The sequence below is a fragment of the Sarcophilus harrisii genome, chromosome 2, assembly GCF_902635505.1.
Source record: "Sarcophilus harrisii chromosome 2, mSarHar1.11, whole genome shotgun sequence".
NCBI classification, from domain to species: domain Eukaryota; kingdom Metazoa; phylum Chordata; class Mammalia; order Dasyuromorphia; family Dasyuridae; genus Sarcophilus; species Sarcophilus harrisii.
In genome coordinates this window covers 266,785,791-266,792,851 of record NC_045427.1, presented here as the reverse complement: position 1 = coordinate 266,792,851, position 7,061 = coordinate 266,785,791, and positions in this window count along the sequence as shown.

The window sequence follows — 7,061 nt, the reverse complement described above, 5'->3', positions numbered from 1 at the left end:
AGAGTGGGAATTTAAAGTCACTTTGGTTAAAAAAAATCATTGTTCTTTCCATCAAACTACCCCCATCTTCCTAAATCTGTGAGGTGAACTTTGAGGGATTTGTTAATTCTCATAATTTATGCATCGATAATAACAACTTGTTGGGAAATTTATACAAGGATTAAAGCCCAGTCTCTAAAATGTTATTTCTTCTGCTGTTTGGGAGAATTATCCTTCCAGTATGTTAATATAAGTTATATAACCTTAGGCTAAGTCATGTAAATTATTTGAGCAACCTTAAAGTGACTTGGTTCTAGGTTTTAAGCCCGTATTCAATGCCTTTTTACCTTGGTAAGCCTTGCTAAACCTTATTGCTTTTGCCCAGCTGCTGCATCTGGCCTGTGGGCCGTAGTTTGAGGACCCCTGCAATCTTTATGCCAAAGTTGAGACATAACGGGGGTCTGTGCTTGAGGTTGAACTTGATGTTCTCTGAGGGAATTTCCAAGTGATCCTTGTAGTCATCCCCCTTTAAGAAATTCTCAGTTCCAGCTAACCTGGACCGCTTGGTATTGGCAGGTGTACTCTGGCCTTCTGCCTCCATACCCTTACTGACACTGTCTCCATTTGGAATGATGTCTTTGTAGGAGTCTTGCCCATTCTCCCAGACCTAGCCCAGATGTTCTCCTTTGTGAAGCATCCCTGATTGCTTCACCCACTTCTCAACTCATTATTAGTGATTTTTGCTCTTACACTAATTCTCTATTAAGAGCTTCATATTAGAGTTCTCTGAATAGTCATTTCTCTCTTAGAATTGGAAGCTCATGTTTGTCACAGTTTGGGGCACAAAATGAGTTATTAATTTGTTCAAATGACTCCAGAAGATAATTTTTATTGGATATTTTTGTTATGATGCATTAAAAAAAATAGTTTCATGACATGGTCTAGTGGATAGAGTGGTGTTTGGAGTTGAAGACTTGAATGTGAGCCTGCCTCTGACCAGTTTGTTGCTGATCTTAATTGGAGGGATTTTCTGCACTACTGAAACCACAGGGGTGTCCCCCTCCCCAAATCCTTGCAGCAATCATCCCAAGCCCTTTTTCCCTTTCCTCAGTCTCTGATGAAGGGGGTGATCTCTCCTTAAGGTCCATTCTTTCACATGTTCTGTGTATATATATATACACACACACATACACACACGCATGCGCGCTCTTCTTTTAGACTATAAGCTCTTTGAGGAGAGGTCCTTGTTTCACTTTTGCCTTTATAGTCCCAGTCCTTAACTCAGTACCTGACACATAGTAGTTACTTTATGTTGACTAAATGGGAATTTATAAATATTCTGTACTGTGGATAATAGCATTAACTCTAGGTCAGAGAAAATTATTCTACCACCTTCAAACTATACCTGACCAAATATACCCTCCATCCAAACCTGTTTGGAGTTTTCTTGGCAGAGATGTTGAAGTGATTTGCTATTTTCTTCCCCAACTCATTTTACAGACAAAACAAAAGGGAAACTGAGGCAAATTAAGTGACTTTTCCAGGCTGGAGATTTGAACTCGGGAAAATGTCTTCCTGATTTTAGGCTGGGCTTTTCCAGCACTGTGCCACCTAGCTGTCCTAGAACCAATCCAGTGATGTTTAAATTAATAAAGTTTATTATAATTGTTCCTTTACCACTTACTCTCCAACCAGTTTTTTTTTTTTAAATAGCCTTTTATTTACAAGTTATATGTATGGGTAACTTTACAGCATTGACAATTGCCAAATCTCTTGTTCCAATTTTTCCCTTACCCCCCCATCCCCTTCCCCAGATGGCAGGATGACCAGTGACCAGTAGATGTTAAAATGATTATATTTATTATTATATAAATTATATATATATATATAAATATTATATTAAAATATAAATTAGAACACAATAAGTATACATGACCAAACCGTTATTTTGCTGTACATGTATAATTAGCCTGTGAAGGAAATCAAAAATGCAGGTGAGCAAAAATATAGGGATTGGGAATTCTATGTAATGGTTTTTAGTCATCTCCCAGAGTTCTCCACTGGTCCAACCAGTTCTAAGAGTTCTGGATTGTGTTTGTTTATGAACAGGTAATTTTTTCCTTTCCATTCTCACTTCCCCTTTCCCTGCCCAAGGCTCAGACACTGACTGAGCCAGAATTCTTCTAGATAATTTGAGCAAAATAATGTTATGGAGACAGCTAGAACAGTTTCTGAAAGAAGATCCTGGCAGCAAGAAATCAAAGGGCAGTAATGAAGTCGGAAATGTCACTCTTGACTTCTTGTCTATAGAGTAAAAACTATTTCCTGAAATAGTACCCTAAAAACTGATGTATTTGAGGCAGGGCTTCTTAAACTTTTTCTACTCAAAATTCCCTTTTGCCTGAGGAATTTTCACACAACTTCATGTATATAAATATATAAAATAGGTACACAATATTTATTGATTTTCTGATAAATCAATTTGATTTTGGGGCACCCACATTCAGTTACATCATCCTTTATGGGTTCTTGACACAGCTTAAATTTTGATTTAAGGAATAAGAGTTGTTTTATTTTGAAGTATTAACTTAAGTATTAAGTATTAAGTATTAACTTAAGACTTAGCAATTCCTGAAGATACCAGTTCTCTGGCTTTTATTTCATATTTAGAAAGCTCATCAATAGAATAATTAGAACAAACCTAATTATTAGAATATTTATCTGCTAGGAAATATTATACCCATATTATTACTTGAATATTTTTCTATAATGAATAAGAGACAAAAGCCTACCGACCTGAGGGCTCCTACTTCTCACTTTGGCTTTTCCTTTATGGATTAGCATTGTCCACTCAGCAGGCTCTTCAGTGGGGCCCATAGTATGTATAATGGGGGTCAAATTGACACCAGGCAGCTGAAGCTAAAGACAGAAGCAGCACAGCTTCCTACATACCGTGTAGCTAGAGCTCAGGAGGGTCACCTGCAAGGTCAGCGGGAAACATGGTGGAAGAGCTAACAACAGTCAGTCAAAGTCTCTGCCCCAGACTCCACACCTTCCCAGGACCAGAGAAGGAAGGGATCTTATCATTGAGGAAGATGCTGAAAGGAAAAGACAAAATCTGTTCAGGCTGGTACTTGGAAACAAGGAAAACAGAATCTTTGACATGTTCAATAAACAATAAACCCTGTTCCTTATCGTCCTAATATCCTACTGACCCCATCCAGCCCAAACCTGACACGACCTCTTCATTCATTCACTCTTCCACTCATATGCAGGAAGAAAGGAACAAAGGGTTCCAAAACATCTCAGTCTTTCTCTTTACAGCTTAAATACCTCTGGTAATTTAATTCTTCTTCTCCCATGGTTCTCTTTTCCTAGACACATATTCAGAGGGAGTTGTATAGTTCTGAAGTTCTTATCTTTTGAAAAGTTCTCTGTAGCAAAGATGGTTTTCATATTTGGTGGTGGTAAAATTTGTTTTTTTGAGAAAGGAAACACAATTGGTTTCATTCCCAATGAGGATTCCTAAGGAAACTTTTGGTGATGAGAAAAATAATTCTAGGAAGAGATGCTCTGATTTTTTTAAGCTTTCTGTAAGCTTCTCAAATGCAGAAGTTACATAAGCATTTCCTCCTCAAAGCCTAGTACAGTTTACACAGAGTTTATTCTCAAAAATGTTACTGATTGCTTCTCCTTGGGCATTAGATTGACTCCTTTTCTTCTCAGTAACTGACTTCTCTCTAGGACCGATGGGTTATATGGATCAAACTAGTATCTTTTTCCATGAGACAAAAGTGACTATGATAAATAATCCCATCTCTTGCTGAAAAATGGAGAAGTACTTACCTATCACACAAGTATTAATAAGGGATACACAGGACACTGTGAGGAGAGTACTGTTCAGTGTTGGAAAAATTACTGGTGAGGTACCATTGAAACTGCAGGAAGAGGAGACCAAAAGAAAAGACTTTCACATGATTAAATAAATACAGAAGAAAGGGCTTTCAAGTGATTAAATAAATACAATACACCTCACTTTTCACTGGAAGAAGCATACTTAAAATGCAAAATGGCACTTTGACTCTGTTCATGGACAAGTCATACACAATTGGTGTATGCTAAAATAAATCTTATTTTCTTTTTTTTTTAATCTTATTTTCTTATCCTTCACAAGATGTAATTGTTTTGAAAAGAAATGACATCTAGGATATGCTCTCTCAGAGTCAGAATTCTTGAAAAAGAAAAATATTGCTTGTCTGGTAAACCCATGATCAGTGATTTATGTGGTATGGGCAATTACGGTATGTGATCTGCTGAGGGTGAGCACAGGTGGACACTGAGATTGAGAGACTTACTCAGGGTCAGCCCCACTGACCAAATGTGTCAGAGGTGGGACTTGATTAAGGCTTCCAGAGAAGTCCTCCTTCATCTGTCATGTGCCTTCAAATACCATCTGCTAAAATGTGTTTTAAAATATGTTAAGGACAGGAGCCTAGCTGCTTTTAAAAATCTGCTGGAGAATCAGTCAATATAATGAATTAGTCTTTCAGTGTAAATGAGAAACAAGCTTAGCTTCAACAGAGTGAAATAGTGGTCCATTGAAGAAAAACATTCTTGCCTGAAGCAAATAGCGTTTATGAAAGAGTTGATACTAGCAAACCCAGGATATTCTTTTATTTTAACTGTGGAAAAGCAAAGATTCAGTCCTCAGAGATCTTTAGAGATAATAGGAAAAGGACTTAATACCCATTCTTAGGAAAAAATATCTAGATGGGATTCTTTCACAGGAGTAATGAAAAAAACTTTAGGGAAAGACATCTTAAAGATTTTTGTAAATGGGTTTTTTTTTGGTGAGTCTAATTTGAAAAAATTTGTAGGCTATAAAACTGTATTCTATTCATCCTGACAAAAGTCCAGGCTTAGATTAGTTAGCTATTAGAGATAGTTGAAGCTTGGTGAGTAAGGTATATATTGTAAATTGATCTTTTAAATTTACTCTATATTGTCTTTTTAAGAATGCTAGTTTCATTATACTTAATTTTTTTGCTTAGTTTTTAATAGACAAAAGCATAACTAAATAGTAAAGTTTGCTAATTAATCTCTGCCTCAATTAAGCCTGGCTATCTGACCAAGAGCTAAGATGCTATCTATAACTCTCTATCTGTTGATACCTTATCTACTTTGCATAAGTAATAATAATCTTCATTGTTAAAAAAGCTTTATCTAATTAAGTCACTCGCACCTCTTGATATCCCTGCTAGGTAGACAAGGGAGTATTCAGATCTCCATTTCACAGATAAGAAGGTTGGGGATTTGCCCAGTTCCCAGTGCCAGACTAATTGGAACCTGGTCCCAAAAAGCCAGTGGTGATGACTGAAACCTCCAGAGTAATGGCAAGGGTAGGGAATGGCCCATCATCCCTTGGAACAGGGCGTGCCTGGGGAGGATTTTGCTCTAGGCCAAAACTGTCTGCATCTTCCAGAGTTGGCTGGAGCACAGAGACCTCAGTCAGCTTGTGGCAGAGACAGGAGGCAGTCCAGGCCTCCAAGGCCAGTTTTCCATTTACAGCAGATTGCCTCCCACAGTCAGTTCCCTTTTTCTCAGTCATCTCCTCACTTTTAGCAATACATCTCATATACACTTTTTCTTCATTCTAGAGCATTTCCAGGATTTTAAAAGCTCCTTTTTTAAAATCAGTGACCCCTCTAAATCACTGGACCTCGGGGAGCCAGAAGCACTTCATGCTTCCAACAAAAGAGGCCCATATCTTTCCAAGGTTCCCATCAAATCAAATCTCTTGTCTCTTTCCAGGGATTTGAGATCAGAAGCTAAATGCTTGCTCTGTATGTAATGTGGTAGCGGGATATGCTGCATTTCTTGCTACCTTGGGTGTGCAGTGAGTTGAGACATTCTGAGTGGAGACCATAGGAAACCAGTCATGATTTTTAACATCAGCTACTCCCAGCTGGGTCTTAAAACCATAACGATACCAAACCTCCAGGAAGCAGAAACAGCAGAAGGCCTGGGGGGCAAGGTTATCTGTGAGTGAAATCCCCGCAAGGCTTGCATCAGAGGGATATATCTAAGATCCCTCTCACATCCATCAGCGTTGGAGTCAGGTAGCCAAAGGTTCTAAAGGTTCCAAGCTCTGCCTAGCATCAGAGTGCAAATTCAACCTCGAACACAACAGCTTGGAGGGATCCCAGGCAAGTCACTTGAATCCTTATTTCCCTCAATTTCCTCACCTGCAAAATGAAGGTGATAACCCTTACCTTGTGAGGTCATTAGGATCAAATGAGAACTCTGTAAAACACTTAGCACATTGCTTGGCACATAGTAGGCATAAGTGCTTATTTATAAGCACATTTTCTCTCCCCTTTTCCCTTTCCTGGAACTCAAAGATTGGAAGCTGAGGGCCTGTTCTACATGCGGGAGCCATCTAGGGATGACAGGGGAACTGGTGCTAAGTGGGAGTTCAGTCTGATATGCTCAGAAGGAGTTTCCTGGGCATATTCCCAGATTTCTGGTGCATCAAACACACGGGCTTGGAGACTGATACTTACGTCTCCCCAATGACACTATGCTTAGTTATCACAGAGTCCCAGAGGTCCTGGATGCTTGGTTTTCCCCATTTCTTAGGAATGGGAGGCAAACTATAACCTCCTGCTTCTTTCCATAGATCTGTCACTGTAGAAGTCAATCTCTGGGTAAACTGATTTCTATCTAACAATAAACTTTCATTTTGCAACTAATATTTGGGAATGAGTGAATTCTTTCACTCCTAGAACCTGTGGCCGATTTAAAGGGGATTCTTGATATAATGGGGATTGTTGATAACTCTCTCAGCCACTAACCTCTAGACCACCAGGGATCTAGACCACTCTAAACCTCATCAACATTTGAACTCAGGTCCTCCTGACTTCAGGGCTGCTGCTCTATTCACTGCACCACCTAGGTGTCCCTAACGTTTATGTTTTCTACTTAGATTTGCAAAACATGGTCATCACAAATCTAGGAGACTTTAAATAAGCAAGAAACAGTTACTTTTAAAGTGGACATTTCTAAATATGAAAGTTTTGAAA